Genomic DNA, 20,240 nt, shown 5'->3' with positions numbered 1-20,240 from the left:
CGGAGTGGTGCCGTCCCCACGCGAAGCGGCTGCGAAGAATAAATCCCACTCCCCGCACCTCCGCGGGGCGGGAGGCGGCTGGCGAGCGCACGGCGGGACTCGCCCTCCCCCTCCCCGTCGCCCAAAAAGCCCCAAACCCCAACCAACCCCAAACATTTTAAAAAAAATAAATTAAAAAAAAGAACCAAATAAAAGTTTAATACCTAGGGCTGCGCCCAAGTGACAGCCTTTTCACCGGGAGCCCGGGAGGACGAGACGGGAATGGGGGCGACGTAGGCGGTCTCCTTTCAGAATCAGAAAAGATTGCAACATCGATAATGAACTTCTAGGGCACTAGTTTATTAAGCACAGTCTGGCATTATTCTCCCCTTAGAAAAGTTGGCGGTCTCTCATTTATAACATTTTTTGGCACCGCTGAATGAAACTGAGTAGGCGATATTTCCTTTTATACAAAACGATTACTTAACGGAAAATGGTATTGTTTATTCAAAAGCTGCCTTTTTAATTTCGGTTCTTTCGCTTTTCTGAGCCACTAAAGCACAACAGACTGCGAAGTATGCAGACAGGAATGCCCGGACAGTGCCGGGTCAGGGGCCGATGCGCGGCGGCCGCCCGCGCCCTCCGCCCGGCCCTCCCCACACCCCTCCTCCCCGCTCCCGCCCCCCGCCCGCCCCCTCCCCACAACTGCAAATAACTCAGTGATAACAGATTTTTTTCCACCAACTGCAGGAGATAGTGCTAATCTTTTAATAAAAGATCCCATTACAATGGGATCTGTCTGGACAGACTATAATAGATCCAGAAATACAGCCGTGCTAATATTAGAAGACAGTTGTTTGGGTGCCTCAGACCGGGCCCTGGTCCTGCTTTGAAAGTGGGCATGAATCACAATGTCCCTCGGTACCACCTGCGGTCACACGCATTAAGAAGCAGACTGGTAAATGATTGACCTCGCCGCATTTTTTTTTTTTTTTTTTTTTTGTTATTATTATTATGATCATCGTCCTGAGCAGCGCCCGGGCATTTTGAGCACTTCAGAAGCTCCGGGACTCCACATCCTTTTTAATCTTTTCCCAAATTGGTGCCACTCTCTCTCTCTCTCTCTCCCCCCACCCCCCCTCTCCACGTCCCCCCTCCTCTGCTCCTCGCTCGCCGGAGCCGCTTTAATGCAGGGTTGCTTAGTGCCCTCTAATGGCAGACGGCATTAACAATTAATAGCAAAACACCCCTTACAAATGAAGGGCCGGTTTCAAAACCTGCCTCTCCTCCCGGAGGGGACGGATCCCGGGCACAAGGCGCCCCGAGGGGGCGGTCTCCCCCCTGCCCGCCCCGGGCACGGCTCAGCGGTGTGTGGGTGGGCAGCCAGGGGGGCTCGCTCCGTCGCAGGGTGCTCAGCAAAGTGTGCGGAGCCCGTCGAGGCGGCGGGGTCGGAGGCCTGGCTGCCCTCGCCCCCCACCCCCGTCTTCCGGGAGCCCCCCTCCCGGTCGCCCTCCGACTCGCCCAGCGGGGCTCCGATCCCGGAGCCGCACCGCCGCCGCACACCTCGGGAAGCAGCGTGGAGCCGCGCCACCCGCCCCCACGGGGGGCAGCGCCGGGGCTGAGTCGCCTCTCACCCAACCCCCAGGGGGTCCTGGGGGGTCCCAGGCGGTTGCTGCCCAGCGAGGAGGCACCGCACGGCCGCGGTAGCGGGGTGTGCTGCGGCGGCAGGCTCACCTTTCCTTACTCAGTTTGTGTGTGTTTTTTAATAATTGGCCAATACGGTGTTTATCCTGATAATGTTTTCAGTTATAGAGAGGCATTTTCAGGCCGTGTTCCTGGAAATGAGATGCCGGGTGGGTCGATAACGTTTGCACATGTGCCTCATGCGTGCATCATCAGGAGATCAATATGATTGCGCTGGTATGGAGATTTGTATCACACCTGTTCTCTGACATCACATAGAAACAGCTGCTGTTTCTTTTATTGTTTTTCTTTTTTTTTTTTTTTCCTTCTTTTTTAAATGCTAAATATTGGGTTTGTGTGTAACAACATGTCAGGGATATATTGTATAATCAGAAATGCTTTCTTCTTTCTCACTGTGTGCCTCCCGGTACGTCTCCCCCACCCCTTTCTGCTTTGCCAACAATCACATTTAAATTATCCAAAAAACAATAGGGTCGATCTGTAACTGAAGTGTCAGGCAGCACACAAAAAGAGTGTTGTTCTCAGCTGACAGGTTTTAAAACTTCTTTCTACCAAGAAGTGTATGCATTTTAATATATGTTTTTGGATTTGAATCCAATCTTTGCAGCTGGCCCTGGTCTTGGAATAATAAAGCCTTTAAAAAACCCCCCATATATACTAACATCTCAAACTTTTGGAAAGCTCAGATTTAGCTCTCAATTTACATAAAATGGGTGTCTTTGTCCTATCTGTAATATAGCTATAGCTACAACAGACTCCATAATCCAAAACATTAAGTGGCTGGTCTCTGAGGAAAATTGCAGCAAAATACTGAGGAGGAGGAAAAATAATCCCCAAGTGTAACCTTGTGTGACATGTGCTATTAACATACATATATATATACACATACACATATACATATGGGGAATATTTATTTTGTGATAAGTCAGTATTCATTGTACTAGTGTAATGTATTTCCTTTTACTCTTTTCCCCTTAGTGTGCTGCTTCTCAACAGAGGAGCGGTTGCTTATATCAAGAATGGACCACCTCAGGACCTTTACTTCAATAAGGATCATGTCTGCGTAGTTTTTTTGGAGGATGTGGATAGGACTCTAACCAAAAGCTGATTATTTGGAAGGGATTTGGATTTTGGACAAGAGAAAACAGGAAGGCCTATCCTGGCATTTCCCAACCTAACATTCAAGAGAGAGGAAAAGGACTCAAACACCCTCCTGTGGTCCTGGATGTGCGCATCATCCTGTGTGGTTTCTCACACAACTGGCTTCTTCCACAGAGCACGTACTCAAATAAAGGTAGAACGTCCTCTTCTGGTAGGAGAGAAGACTTGTTAGCCTCCTTTATTTCCACCTATTTGCTCTGGTTATCAGAAAAAGAAGGGAGCGTTCCTGGGAAATTGCAAAGGTTCCCCTCTTTTGCATCTCAGATATAAGATTTAAGGACTTTTCTGCGCATGATTGTATTATTCAATTTTACAAGCTTTCTTTTTCTGTTTTTGTCTTCATTACAGGGCAATACAAGCCTTCAACAGCCTTTTCTGTAGAAGTTTCATGTGCTATTTCTCAGCATAAAGTAGCATAAAAGTTTGGATTACAGTGGTTCATTTCTTGATTTGGCCAAGGCTTTTCCATGAAAAACAAGCAAAACAATTCCTTATAAAACTAAGCTCCAAAATATACTAACTGAATTCTAATATAGGGTAGTGTGGTATTACACTGAAATTATTCCTACACATCAGTGGGACTGTTAAACATAGAACTTTTATTGTGTAGTATTGGTGAGTATTGTGTGTATTAGATGAATACCGGTACAGTGAACAGTTATTTTTTCTTGAAGTTGACATAAAAGTTCATGTCTGTTTTCAAGTAGTGGGCAATGGATTGAATTAAGAGGTAGTAATAAATACCTCTGGTAAAAATTGCAAAGGGAATGTAAGCTTGACTATCAGTAGATATTTGGCAAGTCACGTCTGAAAAGCTGTCATCCCTTTTGACCAAGACAGCTGGAAACAGGTATGCTATCTGAAACTTCTCCCTCTGGTTCAGTGGAAAGAAGGAATTGAGCATTGTCAAGAACTCCCCTTGTAGGTGAGCAATTTGTAGTTTTAATAAGCTGCCCTATGATAGATGCTCAGACTATCTGGAGGGCACCCTAAATGTTTAGCCTGATTCACTGTGGTTCACAGGAAGACTAGGAGGGCAGTGTGACTGTGAGTATTTCTGATGTTAAATACGGAGTTTCTGGTAGCCCATGGTGGTCTAGCAACTTTGTGTGGTTTTTCCTTTGTTCATACTGTAGAAAGGGCATGTAGACAGATGGCATTCACGTTTTAGGTCAGATAAAATTGACATGTACGTGGTATAAGCCAAACTGACCCCTTTCCTACCTTTTATTGATGATTCAGGGTGTAGTAACAGAACTGCATATCCCTCTACAGTTTACTTTCCCCTTGTTGTAGGCCAGAACAGGACAAGCTGCCTTAGACACTGCAAAGACGTTTTCTTCTCTTGTGTTGGCAGTACCAGGAACCAGCAGTGGGGAAGCGCAGCAAGCCTTCTTACTCAGTGTCCATTCCAAACAGGATGTGATGTGGTAAGATGAGGTTTAATGCGTGAGTGGAATCAAAACAGGTTGCTAAACAAGTTACAAAAGGTTTCCAGGTTTTTGAAAACTTGGACAAAAGTACAAAATTCCAGTAGAAAATAGGCATGGAAAAAATTGTAAGGAAAGTATTTAAATCATTAACTATCTGAGGAAGGAAAATGAAAAATGATAAAGGAGTATACTGATCTATTGCTTCATTGATCTGATCTATCGATCAGATACTTTTCTATATAATTTCAGAGAACAGAAAGAAACTAGAAATATGTGCAACCTGTGGAATTTCTAGGGCAGAAAATGTCTCTCTCCTTCCTGGGACTGCAGTCTTGTCAGTAGCAGCAGGAATTCTGACATTGAATTTAAATGAAATTTTGAAAAGTTAAAAAAAATAATTTGAAAATGTAGTTACTGCTGGAAACCAGCTCTAAGCAGCTCTTTAGGATGCTACTGTTTTAAAGGAATGCCTAAATGCCACAAAGGGAGCACCACCAGCTCTAGACAACCTGTTTCCACATAAAGGCTTAAGAAGTGACATAGCAGGAAGGAGGTGGAAAGACCAAAGCTGTCAGATAAAACAGCCCTTGTAAGGCCATTTCAGCTTGAGCAGCGTTAAGCTAACCGTTGGCTGTCTTAAGTCATGTGCTAAGTGCAGAATGGCTCTTGCCCAGCTTCCTAACTGGCAAATTGCCTTTCCTACTTCCACAACTCTGCCAGGTGGAGCTATGTCATACTTGGTAATAAAACTTAAAATTTTTAAGTTAAAATTATAGATGAGGAACATGGGTCTTTCGGAATGGAGGGGTTATGTGTGGTTATTGTACTTTTAAGGTCTGGAACATTTTGTGTGGCAGACTTCAAAAGACATGTCAGTTGGCAATCAGTTGCAGCTGGAACAGGATTGGAGACTAAACCCAAGATTAAAGTGAGGAAGGACATAGTTTGTAAATAACTACTGTGAAAATTCAATTAATTTTTGCCATTACTTTATTTTTGTTCTTGTCAGTTTGATACTATTAAAGTATGTGGAGGGCATATCTGATTCATTGGATATGTGGAGTCACATCATTTTCTAATCCAAAAAAGGCTTTGTTTTACTATAGATCCTGGCTTGGAGCTTAAATGGAACGAAAATCACTGTTGAGAGTGATACCCATACCCAACTGTGACAAGCTGAATATAGCATGGCCAAAAGGGTAACAAATGGACAATTTCCAGCTCAGTGCACGTATTTGGTGATGTACTGGTTCTTGTTTCTAGACTGAGAGAGTAGGTACTTGAGTACGTCAAAGTTACAGCCTTGTTAGGGACAGATCATTAACTTCTTGTTCTGAGGTTTGTATTTACTTTATTGTCCATCAAGGAAGAGGATCAGTTTTAATGGTTTACTTTCAAAGATTAATGGAACCAAATGGATTTTAGACTGCTGTTTAGTCAGTGGCAGCTCATTGGGACATTATCAAAATTGTCCTACACGGTACATGTTGATAAATTCCAAATGTCACCTTCGAGTACTGCATTGCACATGTTGGTGAATATAGAGCATGTGATGAAAGAAATGAACTAGACAGAGCCCTCAGCAAAAATAATGATCTAAACCAGACTAATTGTGACAAAGAATTTTAGAGTTAAGGTCATGACTATGATGGAAGCAAAGAAAAGTTTGTTTCCCAATTGCGATGAGCTGATTTATTTTTATGAGCAGAAAAGAAGTATCTCATGATTATCCCAATTCTTTCAAATTTTTCCTTTGTAACTAAGTATATTTATAAAAAGCATTTAGCATTTAAACATTTTCATATCAAGATCTGGTACAGCATCACACATGTATGACGACTCTTCATAGGTCATAAAAATTTTCAGTCCATTAAAAAGCACATTTCTGCTATCACATAAACAACAGTGAATTTCCAAAATTAATTTTTTAGTACAAATTGAAGGCATTATGCTGTATTAAATAAATGGCACGGCAAGTGACTGTAGACTTGTCTTACTGCAGTGCAAAATAGTGGTATCTGTAGACTTTCTAAAGTCTTATTTTGAAGTCAGGCTCTTATGCAATAAATATGACTACAAATACTAGCTAGTACTATGGGAAGGAAGAAGAGCCCAGGGCAATTTATGCTTTCTTTTGGGTCCGATTGCAAACATTTCTTTGAAGTCGATGCCCTGCATGTACTGCTGACAGCTTTTTGGCTTTACAGTATGTACTGTGAGAACTGTCTCCTTCCAGTAGCACAAAAACTTGCTTAAGTCCTCCCAATACTCTCCCAAGAAGGGGGTTTAGGAGGAGCCCTGTGCCTCTTGTTCTGTCCACTAACTTGGTTAGTTCATGTACACTTTCTTCTACATTTGATCAAGAGGTAACTTGAGGAGCCAGATGTCCTGAATAGAAGGACTGATGTCCAGACTGCAAGTCCTTAGGGTATGGGAAGTTCCTGTCATCCCTGGGTGTCTGGAAAAAGAAGATATAGTGCATCTCGTGTGCACAGGGTAGCCAGTTCAGAAAGAGTTTGCAGTACAGTCCAAAACACATGGGATCAAGATTCTGCTTTCTTGTCTCTGCCCTGGCCCTTGCCTCTTCTAATGATCAACCAAGTCCTTTTTTATCTCTGGTCACCAGAGTGGGGCTGGTACCTGTGGGGCACCCAACTCTGAGAACCTGCTAATACTTAACAATTTCATTGCACAAGACTGCTGTGAGAGCAGGGAGAGTAAGCATGGAGGTCATTTGCATCTCAGATGAGAGGGGTTGAGATAGATACAGGCGGGAAAAGGGCTTTAGCCATTTTCCCACACAATATGCCTATCCTATGTGACTCCAGCTGCAGCTCCAGAAGTGTGTGGCATCACATCTGCTAGCCTTGTATGAATAACCTGGGTACACTTGGACTTCACAAATGACATTAAATGCCTTTGTTTAGGCAACTGAATCAAGCACAAAATGACATGCCCAAAGGCATATAGATTGCCTGTGGAATAGCAGGGAGAAACCCCAAATCTCAACTAAATCTATCTCCACTGGCCATCCTTTCTTGCTGCTGAGTTACTTTATGCATGCAAAAATCCATGGATTGGCCCAATGCTTTAAAATGTGAAATGGTAAAGAAAAGTTGATTATTAAAAGAAAAATTGTTTCATGGATGCATCATAAAATCCTGACATTAAGGATTTGGTCTCTATTAGGTGGCTGTCTTTCATTTATTACATTTACCGTTGCATCGTGTTTTTTGAAGACCAAAGAACTATCTGAGGTTTGCTTGTGAAGTCTGTGCCGCTTTCTTTCATTACAGGCAGTAGAAGGTGGCAGTGGTTTGGCCAAGATCCATGAATTCCTTATTTCTAGCATCACAGTTCCACCTTAATTGTACAAACTTGAAAGTCCCAGTTTCCAAGTCTAAATTCAGTCAGTTTCTAGTCTCTCATCATGCTCATTGCCATACTCTGCTGAGCTCATTGAAATTTTTGAGTATCCTTCATAGGATTCAAAAGGAAGAAGAAATTTGTGGTGGTGATGGTGAGGAAGTGGTGTAGTCTCCTTTCCAGCTTCCTATATAAAGGAGGCCACCTCTGCAAATGGGAAGAATCACAGTGTAGTCCAAAACTGATCCATCAGATCATTCAAACTCCTTCTAAGCTGAATACTGTAATCGTGCTATCCATTATGTATGAGCAAAACCAGGAAATTTGAGACTCTTGGCAGGCCCCTGCTTGTCTATAGTGATGGCAATAATGGTTAACTAGAGGGTGCCTTAGGTCTTACTTCTCTCACCAAAGGTTCTCATCAGCCTTTGCTTTTAATGGCTGTTTGCCTTAGTGAGCTGCAGCGTTGCCAAGGTCAAGTGTCCTGAATGTATGCATATCGTGAGGTTTGACTCAAGTCAGTTTAAATAAGTAGTTTTTAACTGAGTACTCTTTCTTTCCTACTTTCTGGTTTCTGAGATGGCAATCATGTTTTCAGGTCTTTTCATAGAACAATGACATTTTGCAAATATATTTTTTTTTTTAAATGAAAGCTGAGATTCTTATATGATGTCTGGATTCCAGTAGTTAGCCTTTTTAGAAGAATACCAAATACATCCTTGATAGAAACGCTAGAATTTCCAAGTAGGAAATGGGGCCGTGCTGGCCTTGAAAGATGTGGAAGCAGAATAACAAAAATGGCCTATTATATGGAAATGTGATTGCCAGAGAAAGACACTTGTCTTCATATTAATTTACAGAAACTCAAGAGCATTTGGTGGAGGGGCAGGGGAGAGGGAAGGGAAAGGATAGTGTAGGGATAAATAGTGGAATCTTTAGAACCTCAGAGAGGACTGGAAAATAGAGAATCAAAACAAACTTGTGCTATTAGATTTTCATTGTTGTTCATGGTATTTTGGCAGAGAAAAGAAAAAAATTTACTAAGGGATCTTAGCAGTAAACACATAGTAAGGGAGGTTTTGAGGAACAACTTGAAAATCTGAAAATACGTTAATTTAAAACAATGTTCACTACTCCAAACTGACTTATATCTACAAAGAATTCATAAAATAAGAGAGACCTCTTGAGGACTAAGGATGAATTCCATTAGCTCCATTTTTCTTAGATGGCTTAGATATCTGTGTAAGTTGCTCATCTGTTGGTAAGACAAAGGAAAACAAAATAAAGGAGCGCATTCCTGAGAAGACCTAAGTCAACACTGATTTCGCATCCATTAGGTGGAAAGTACATCCACAGGCAAGTGAATCCTTTATCCACAAAATTTTGAAGCATACTTTAGTAACCTGCTACTAATAAAACCCAAACCCTTAAAAGAATTAATTCTGAAGTATCTCAAAAATGAAGACATAAAAAATCTAGACAGTATGACAGTCATTTAAACATTAGACTCTGTGTACTATTTGTGTCAAAGCATAATATCCCAAAATTCAATACTACAACTGAGGTAACTGACTCTTTTGAGGAAAATAGCAGCATACTAATGACATAACTTGCAATGTCTGGAATCACTTACAAATTAAATAAAAGTACTGTTTTTTCCCTGTCTTGTTTAAAGATGCACATAATTTTAAAAATCTTCTTTAAGCCTCCTACAAACTTTTGTTAGCAAATCCTCATGATTTTTATCCTGCAGCAGGATGGTTGTAGGCAATTTTTGTCTTTCTATGGGATACTGTAATAAGAGTGCAGTATGTGGGCATTGATTGTATTAATCTTATTTTGAAAAAGAGAAAAACTCAAAAATGTCCTGGGAGCTTCTCAGAAAAAAAATTATAATCTTTTCACGGAAAAGAGAGGTCAAATCCTGGAGAGGTTCCAACCCCAAGTTAAAAAAAAGTAACAACTTGCAACAAAGATGAATGGTCACAGAAGAGTATGTCGGGATGCGGGGAGAGAAGGTAGATAGTAGGGGTTCATTTGTAATTAATTTTATACTCTTTAATATTTTAGTATGTTACTGAAAGTGATAGGATGTTTGTGATTCAATTGCAGTAATGTCCTTTTAGATGCAAAATCAAGATTATCTTCAAGTCTGATCTCTCTTTTTTGAGCATTCCCGTTCAGATAAGGTACACAGGTTATGATGCCTATTATTAGATCAGGACCCATCACTTTCTCAGTTACATGCATGGTTAGTATGCGTGGCCTGTTATTTCAGCCAAACTCTTCTGCAAGAATTCCTTTTTTATGCTGTGAACATGCTACATACAAAAGTAGTTCTTTTGTATGTCGGAGGAGAAGTGACATCATTTAGCACCTTCTTTTGTCTTACAATCAAAAAAGTTTTCTTGTTCCATAAGCAGCAAACTCAGGCTGAGAAAGATTTGTAGAGGGAGCTTTGAAGGCTCAGAGACACAGGCAGGGGAAAAGGACAACATTTAGGTGTTTTATGCTTCATAAATTGCTCCTGCAAGAAAAACTAGTGATGTAAAGCAGAGGCCATACCCCTGTATTTGGCCAATGAAAATCAGCACTACACTGGGGCAGAGCACACCGTCCTGCCTGTTACTGCTGCTGTTTAGGCTTGTCCTTTAGGCATAACCCTCTAGTGGAACCGGATGGGATTTCAGTCGCATGTGGGAAATGTCTCCAGTGTCTTTCAAACGGTGTGCCATGAGAGATGCTCCCCCGGAGACCACTCTGGTCGCATCCAAGCTCTGACGCCCTGAAAGGCTGTGCAGAAAGACAGATGTTTGGCTTGCAGCTGTCCAGAGGGGCATTTCTGTGGTGTTTCTTGAGGAGTGTTCCCATCAAGTCCGTGGGAACCCCACAGTTTGAGGTCTATGAGGTGTGCTGCCCTCTCAGCTGTCCTGCCTCTGCCTGGTTATCTCACGTCACATCAATAATTACACATCGTTGCTCTAGATTCCCTCATGAAGCCTCACTGCTTTGCTGTTGGTTTCTGAGCTTTGGTGTTGCTTCTCCTTTTGTGGTGAAAACAGAAAATCGCAAACTTTTATTAATCTGAATTGTTTGTAAAATAAGTAAATAAAAATCAGCTGCAGAGATCCCAAGATGAAAGAAAAAAGGAAATTCTGGGGTTTTTTTTTAGGCAGATGAGTGGAAGGACATCTTCAGTACCATGAAACTGGTTTCTTTTAAATTCGGATTGCCAGTAGCTACTTTTTTTGACTCCCCTCTCCATGAATTTCACCAGATGACCTTTTCACACAATGAAGACATCTTATTTGGTTCTTGGAGTGGCTTCCTTTCCCCAGGTATCTGCTGTAAGGAAAGACAGAATTTGATGTACACAGATTGGTTTCTTTCAGGAATAATTGTAACCACTGACTGGGTATATTAGCTGCTGCCAAATTTAAAGGGATTATTCACCCCATTAGAAATAGTTGGGAACGAAAGGAACAGGTTTTATTTCTCCCAGGCCTTAGGCAGTTCAGCATTTTGCAAGAATACCTTCAGGAATCCACTACTAAGCAGTAAGGTATTGGATATAAATGGACTGACATTGTACACATAAGGTTAATTTGCAAAGGAGAAAGATGGATTTGGGGTTAAAATAGAACATAGCAGATGGAAAATCCTTACTGGTCTTTCTTGTGTCATTCTGAGAAACTGATTTCATTTGTTTTGTCCTAGGTCACTGCAAATTTATGGTAATGGTAATATGTTGTAATCTGAGTGCAATTATGAATGAAATATTTGGTCCTGGGATATTTTGAAGCTCTGCTGTCAAATACAGAATGTGTACCATGTAGCTGCAGGGGAAATGCAGTCACTGGCACTGGGATTGCCTGTCTGATAACCCGGATGAAGGAGGACCTACTCAGGTGCTGCTCTGGAGGTCGAAAGGGAGCTGCTGCTTGGGACGGGAGGAACACGGTGCCCCTCGGCACCCTAACATCTCTGCTGTCACATCCTAGCAGTTCTGGTGGCACCTGCTGAAAGAAGGTGCAAAAGGCTCCTGCCCACTGACTGTTTCCCTCTGCTACTTGAGGGCTGTGGGAAGGGGAGAGGGATGGGCATCTCTGCAGGTGAGGGTACAAGCCATTTATGTGGAGGTGTGGAGTAACTTTCCTTGCTGGCCCTGAAACCAAGATAGACTGTGACTGTGCAAGCAGCTGCACCTCTGCTGTTGATACTTTTACTCCTGAACAGATCAGTGCTAACTCCAGTTGTTATCTGTCCCAAGCCTCTCTTTGGTGCCCACAGCTCTTTTTCCTCTTCAGGTGGGATAGTCATTCCGGGATTGTGCAGGGCTTTTCCTCTCAGTCTAACTGGAGTCAGTATTTTGAGATTTCAAGGAAACCTTGCAAAATAGCTATGCAATTGTTCTTACATTTCAGACGATGTAGAATGACAGACTCTGAGTACCTATGCTGTCATCCATAGAGGTGTAGCACTGAAGCTTCTGATGCAAGTCACCCATTTTACAGGTAGGTCAGCAATTAAAAAAAATGAAAGAAACCTAGTCAGTGAACAGACCTTACAGATGCAATGCACAGCCAGGCATGACAGTTAAAATTAACATTTCAGCACCACCTAGCCACCTATATATTTCATCAAGCAGAACTTTTAAAGGGCCTTGTGGAAGCACCATCTCCTGATTTCCTATAAAACTACAAATGCCGTGGAAACTTTCTGCTGTTTGTTCTATGTTGAAATGGGCTCAGTGCTAAATACTAAACAGAAAGAACTTCCAGCTTGGATCCAGGTTTAAATCAGGATGAGTTTATGTTGCTCTGTAGTTTATGGATTGCTTTTCTTTCCTATGCAAGTTAATGGAGAAAAACTACTACAACCTGAACTTCTCTTCTGTGCTTTCCAGATCATGTGACGTAGCATCTGCAGGATCGTTCCTGGTACTTTTAATAATGACTCTTCATGATATTTATAAACATCCCAGGAGATTCCACTTCCTGATTACTTACATGATAATTATACAAAAACAAACCACCTAGCTCTAGTACAGGGCCAAGATACAGTATGCCAGCTGAACACACTAGAGTCAAAAAGCAATGACTCATTTACAGACCTGTTCTCCACAGACGTTTATAAACAAAAGGAAAAAACATTTTCAAGGAAATAGTGGTTGAATGGATTTTCATAATCCTTTCTAGGTAGAACGACATGGAATACATTAAATTCAGAAACTGTGAAGGGGATGTGGTATTTTACTATACTGAATCATATGTGAGAAGAACCAGGGCATCCTATTGCATTATCAGATTTCTTTTTATGTGTGGACAACTCTTCTTCATCTTACAGGATTTAGTCTGAAGAGCTCAAGAGTGGGACATGCGTTGTTCTTCAGAGTTAATGAGATTACTGTAAGTAATGGTGGGAGCTGCCTTATAACACTGCAGAATAATTTTACAGAGAAGGTAAAGCATGACTGTCTGTCCTGGGTTGAGAGACACAGGACTAACTTTTCTTCTAATGCTGGGGGAAATTGCACTTTTAGAAGACTCTAGTGTCTGAATTTGTGAAAATATTTACTTTATAGCCAACCAGGCTCAGTGGGATTCAAGGTTAGTGCTTTCGAGCCTTGCCAGGTGCAGGAACAAGGAGGAGCAAGGCCTGGGCATTTGACCCAGGCTGGCCAACAGGGTTATTTCATACCATGAACATCACATCCAATATAAATTAGAAAAGTTTGCTGCATAGCACTCTCTCTCTCTCCCTTGATGGCAGCGGTCCAGACAACTCCTTGCCCCGCTGCCGGAACCCAGAGCCCTTCCCTTCCTCCTGAAGCCATTGCACTCGCAGTCTCTGGCATTTGCTGTCCCCTGCTGGGAGTGCACAGCTTCCTGCTGATAGAATTGGCTGAGTATAATTCCTGTATATCTTATATCAGTATCGGGATTAATACTGGTTCTTTAGTATTATTGTTAATTATTTAGTCTTAGTCTATTAAATCTATTTATATTTCAACCCTTGTGTTTCTTTGTGTTCCCTGATTCCCCTTTCTGGGTGGGGAGGGGTCATCGGGTGATAGAATAATTGTCTAATGACAATAGATTGTTATGGGTCTTCTCAAACCATAACACTGTCTTTGTCAGACGAGTTGAATAAAAAAAGTGTTTGGGACTACTCACATGGGTAGAATGAGAAATATTTGACCCATGATCTTACATATCAAATATCTTTACATATTATTAACAATCTATAAAGTTGGACATAAAAATGTGACTTGTTAATGCCAAATTTATGTCATGTGGAACAGGAAGAGAAAGAACAGAGTCTTTCCTATATGGTTTGTCAAGACCTTTTTCAATAAACTTGTAAGTGGCCCATGGCCATAGGTGCAGATTATAAATTAGCTGGGAGGCAGGTGTTTCCGTGGCTGCAGGGAAACTAGTGCCAACATGTATTCACAGACCTTATCCACAATATCCAAACTAAAAGTATGTGCCAGTGCTTGCAATAGACAACAAATGGAAGTAAGCTTATGATGCTGGAAGTTTTTTTCCTATCTACTAAAATTAAAACTGGAACAATAAACAGCTGGAAGATTATTTTTGATCTCTGCCACCATTAAGATTCCCATTTCAGATGTTTTGCTTGTAATAGTTCTGCTTAGTTATGTAAAACCATGAAAGGCAGCGATTTTTCCTCTCTTTCATTTGTTCCTCTCTCTGTCTTGCACACACACAAAGATATATGGTAAAAGAAAGGAAAGAAGTTTCAGTTCTTTATCTGGGACACAGAAATGACGATGCTGAGTGCCTGAGTGCAGTAGACTATCTCTGACAGAGATCAACTCTGCCAGAAGCCTCTGAAAAGGACCGAGAAACCCCAGAGCAGACAAATAAGGAATAATGTGACCACAGGGAAGATTCTTCATTGTGGTAGTCATTTAGTGGTCAGCTCTGTGTCTGAAACGTGCATCGATGCTCTCACTCTCTCAGAGAGGGTATCTGTCTACCACATGTAACTGCCGTGGTTTTGACCTGTCACAGATTCTAAGCCTTTCAAATCCCCCCTAAATTCTTTGCCTGGTTTTTTATCTTGTAGCAATGAGTTTAACACTTAAATAAGTAGGTCTTTTCATCATGCCTAAAAATAACTCCTATTTTGATGGAGGTGTGAATTAGAAACATATAATTTGGGACCATAGCTGCTTAAATTCTTCTCTCTGATCATTTCCAGCATTGAATTCTCCAGAAAGTAGTGTGGAGAAAGATATGATATACAGCACAAAATGTTTGGAGTACTAGTTGGAAACATCTGGAGGTCCGTGCTTTTGTCACTGTCAGCTGCCCGGGGTGCCTGTGTGCCAAGGAAGGGAGGCAGTGACAGAGGGAGGGAGCAGGAGAACTTCAGCCCCACTTTCTGCACCGGCAGTCCCTTGCAGTGTCCCAAGTGCTCCAGTGGCAAGTAGAAAAGATCCTTTCCAGAGACAAGCTTGCTGTCCTCCTTGGCAGTCTGTGTTCACGTCAGGGTGGTGTCTGGAGTGGCAGGAGGCTGGGCTGCAGCCAGGCTGGGTGGCACACCTGAGGGAGGGCAGCTCACTCCTATTGTCCTCCTGCTTGAGCAGAGGATGCTTCCCAGGGGTGCACAAGCCACACCTGGGGCTATGTTATAGGAGTGTTTCCCTTTTAATATTTAAAATGGGTTGCCTTTTAAATTTGTTTCCTTGTTTTATGAGGACAAAAGATAAGTAAGATTTTTTGTTTGTTATGGGTTTGCCTACTGACCATCTGTGGGCGTCACTGTGGTAGCCATAGCTGAAATTTAGAGTAATAGATAGTTCCTAATTCTCATATCTCAACATCAAAATAGACCAAACATGGGCATAGATGAAGGGCAAGAAAAGTGGCAGAAAATGCAAGCAAAATAAGAATATTCAGTTCATATCTGTCATGCAATTTTTTTTTACAGGTGTGCTTGTACTGTGGCTGCTGGTTTTATTTATTTCCAAGTTAAATAATCCTAACATTTTAAGGCTATGAAATCCTTCTCATGGCTGTAACATGCTTATCAGCAGCCTCCAGTCACTTTCTATTTCTCTTAAATCCTTGCTTAGGTGGAGTAATCAGAACAGAACATAATATTCAACATGAGGGCATACCACTGATTTGCATAATGGCATTCAGATATTTTCAGTATTATTCCTTATTACTTGCTGACCAAAGCAGTTGGAACAGATGTTTCCCCTGAGCTGTACACAATGACATCTAGCTGTTTTTCTTGAGTGTATAAGCAAAGCAGAAGTGGTTCAAATTATGCTTGCCATTGTACATTGCTTCCTGAATTGGTGTAGTAATATTATTTATTATCTGCTCATGCTTTGCAAAAAAAAAAAAAAAAAAAAGCTTTTCACAATGGGCTATGTAAGCAGGGAATGGTGGAAAGCTTCCCCTCTGTAAGTCTGCAAAAATCATGCCTTTTTGATGAATATATTATCAAAACTTTTCTTTGCTGAATTTTTGGCCATGGAGAAGTTTCCAATAGCTAGGAATGGCTGTAGAGAGCCAAGACTTAGGAGGTTGTGTAATTACTACATACTCCTCATCTTTCATAAGACAGGCTTATCTACAGGCTGCAATTCTGAATGAACCGAATACTTAGGTTAGGTGGTTGAGTTCTGCTGCTTCCCTTTCCCTTTTCTGGAGCTCTGCCTGAAGGATAGTCAGCCACACTTTATGTGGTGACTGCTAAGAGTGACTTTCTTCCATCCCTTTTTAAACAGACACTTTGGGTAGTTTTAAATGTAAATAATTTAACAGACTCTAGCCAGCAGTTGCTAAGGCTAATGCAACCATAGCATTGTTTGTAAAATAACAACCAATCATTCAGTCCTGAGGCTTTTGCCATGACGTACATGTATGATTTAACAACCTCCCCCCCTCGCCTCCCCAGTGGTGCATAACAAAGCAACAGCTAACATGCACTTGTAGCATAGTTGTAGCTGCAGAAATCTAGAATGCATTTTCCCAAGTAGCATAGCACAGATAACATTTGTTGTCATAGTATTTGTGCTTTTATTTTTTTTTTAGTGTAATTTTGTGTGTGAAAAGGATTTATCAAGAAAGTGATTATAGTTGTGTTGTGTCTTATGCCTTATTGTCAAGTAACAGAATCACATGTCAACTACTGCACCTGCACATACCCTTTATTTTATGTTTTGAGGCATGAAAAGGAACAATTCTGTGGTATCCCATATTGGGACGTATTGAGCTGGCTTCAAGGCAGCACAGACCTGTATGAAATGAGAAAGTTTGAGAGCTTTGTGAACTTTTATAGAGGATCAGAAGAAAGCTATTTGGCACAGGTGTTTCTGTAATTGTGATACACTGGAAAAATTCAGCATGTTCAAGGGCACTTATACTGTGGCTACAGCTGTTCTAACTCATACTTCTGCATGGACGATGTGGTGTTTTAGTGTTAGCACACTTGGTTGTGTAATATAAAACAAGTAGGAAGGGGAATATTAGACCAAGGTGGTGCTCTTTCTTTTTTTGTTGTTTTATGAGGTTTTATCCCTTCTCATAGAAATGCCACTGGCAAAAACCATGTCATGACAAACTGACTGGGGTGGAGAGTGGCCAGACATTTCCCAATACCTCTGCTTCGCCCTGATGTTCATCTTCATGTGCCACTTGTTTTCCCTGAGCTAGGATGCATAAAGCACAAATGCAGAGGGAGAGAACAAGGTGGGGATGTTTTGAATCTCTCCTGCAGCACAGAGGTATGGCAATATAAGTTATTCTTTTGTTCCCTGGCTTGAAGTTTGTTCCTGTCTGTTTAAAAGAAAAGGGGTCTTGAACTCTAAGGCGACTGGGTTGCAAAGCACTGGTTTCAAATCTATCAGGATTGTACTGTGTGCATCTAGTGATCAGAATTAATTTCAAAACAGGCACTGGCATTATCGTTATTGCAGTTATCTAACCTATTGCAGTTATCTAACGTGACATTAACACACAGAGAATAAGAATAAGGTTCTTGTCTACAGGAGAGTCCAGTCTGTGCTGGAACAGGCGTTTGTGCAGACTATACTCTGAGCTTGCAGGCTGCTGCTGCTGGGATGGGTGCTGGCTCAGGAAGACCTGTCTGAATGGCCAGTCTGATCCTCTGCCTAGGTGGCTTCTCTGAATGATAGTGAGGTTATTCTGCAGTGTGTTAATCCTAAAATGAGATTAGGCATCTGTAGCCACTTAGGCATTTCCACAGCAGTTCGAGAGAAATTTAACAGGGGGTGGTAGACTTTATTCCTAGTAGGTCTACTGAAATACACTTTCTTACAGTGCAGCATTTTGTGGTTAGATTCCCTAGCGTCTAATAATATACAGACTCATGCCACAGCTTTTCCAGGGACACTGATAGGAGCTATTTTTTCATTCTGGCTATCTGTTTTCATGAAGCTCATAGAAGCTTAACATCTCTGAGAGTAACTCCCCTCTGCCATGTTGATTAATTAAACTGGGTAATGTCTTCAAAAGCTTTGAAGGATGGTCAGAGTCTGTGAGAGAGAAATACACAGATGCATAAGTATGTGCGTAGACACACACATACACAGAATGCTCAGCATAATTAGGCTAATAAGCTTAATTTTGCTAGAAAAAGAGGCTCAAAATATAAAAAGAGAATAAGGAACAAAGTTTGTGAAAGTTTGTGAAATTAACAGGGGAAATTCTGTAACATAAACAAAAACTTATCTTGAGTTAGATCTGATTTCCCTGATGCTTCTGGTTCTCTCTTCATTAATCTTGATGTGTCTGTTTCAGTGTCATGTATTGTCTTATTCACACTGGTGTAAGTGAACAGTGAATCAGACTCAGAGGGATGAACAGAAGGTCTCTTGATAAGGGATTCTGCTGTAACCATTGGCAGTGAGACATACAGGAAGGGTACATTTTTGGACAGCTTTAATATAAATTCCACTGTCGATTTGGAGGCTAAGCTTTTTGCAGGAACTTCAGTGGAGTGATGCCAATTTATGATAGACACCAAGCAACTGAAGAGCTTTAGCTTACCGATTCTAACATTCACTCTACTTGTTAATAATTTTCATTATACCTAGAGTGACATTTGAGAGACTTCATACAATGGTTGGAATTAATATCACCTGACTTTTATTTTAAAAAGTTAGATGTTTAGTATGCATTAGTTGGCTAGCCTCCTGAGTGAGTGAAAAAGGAAGAGGCAGTGATTTTATTGATGATTTCAGGATGGAAGAAATTGCACTTTGGAGGTACCTTTGTAGGCAGCCTAGACTAGTAACTCAAACTAGACATACTGGATTTGAATTGCTAATGTGAGGTAAGATGGACATTACGTAGAGCCTCTGCTGACACACATAGGCTATGTTGAAGAGGTCTTACCCAGAGATTGCTGTGCTTAATATGGCTTGAAACTTCTTACTGCTTGTGAAGTATCTGCTTAGTATCATGTGCTTGGAGATTTTATTTCTTTTCAAAAATTTTCAAGTTGTTGATGATGGAATATTTCCTGTTGTTGATGTTGGTTTCAGTAGGAAAAGGTTCTTGGTGCTTGGCATGTATCTACATGGTAAATTGAGTGATCAACCTTCAGAGATAGTCATGGTACCTAAATGGTTCTAGAGTTCTATCACATATTTTGGGTATGAATGACTGTGTGTTACTTTTCCCAAAGAACAGTTCTGAAGTGGGGAAATGTTGAGAAACTGGTTTTTGTCACAGTAGTGTCTCTCCTTTAAACAATGTTTCTCATTAGATGGCTCCATCAATCTTCTTATAGAAGGTCGATAATATCTTATCACGACACACAGAATGTAACATCCATCTTCCATTTCTGTGTCATGATTCATAGCAGTTGTATTTGCAGTTCCAGTGTGGTTAGAGGTTGACAGACACACAATTGGACTTTTTCTAAAAAAGTAGTGAGATTTATTATTTATTTAAATAGCACAGAATGATATTGGGTTTTATGTAAAAGGCATTTATTTTATTAAATCTTCTGTATTTTTCTCTTAAAGGATCATACGGATAATCAGGTAAAATTGTAAGAGCACTTACACACAACTTACAATAACTTAACAAAAGTTACCAATAATAGCATACCACTTGTTAAACCTCTAAAAACCACAGCAGACTGGTAATCTTACTGCTGATGATAAATTGAACTTTTCCATTTCTATTACTATGCTAATAAAGAGGAAGAGTTAAAGACCAGCCATTCTGTATAGGTTGAATATTTTACCCTTTCCTGGAATGAAATATGTTATTTTCTATTCTTATTCCTTTAGCAGACATGCATATAAAAAGGCTACCTCTTATTTTATGAAAGTATGGTTGGTGCACACATCTGTTCATTTAACTGTACTGTACTGTTGTCCTACAGCTGTCTTCAGGGCATTACTTAAAGCAAAATCAGTCCTGCAAAAACAACTTAATCCATTTGCTTCTTTCCTCTCTCTGAATTTTCCTTATCTCCTGTATCTATCTTCTAGACTTACTGGATTATTTAAGTTCACTCAAAGTCAGACTTTATTGTCAGATATTTTTCAGGCACCTCACAATAAAAGTATTCAAG

Source organism: Numenius arquata, chromosome Z (assembly GCF_964106895.1).
Source record: "Numenius arquata chromosome Z, bNumArq3.hap1.1, whole genome shotgun sequence".
NCBI lineage: Eukaryota > Metazoa > Chordata > Aves > Charadriiformes > Scolopacidae > Numenius > Numenius arquata.
Note: the sequence above shows the minus strand (reverse complement) of the source record.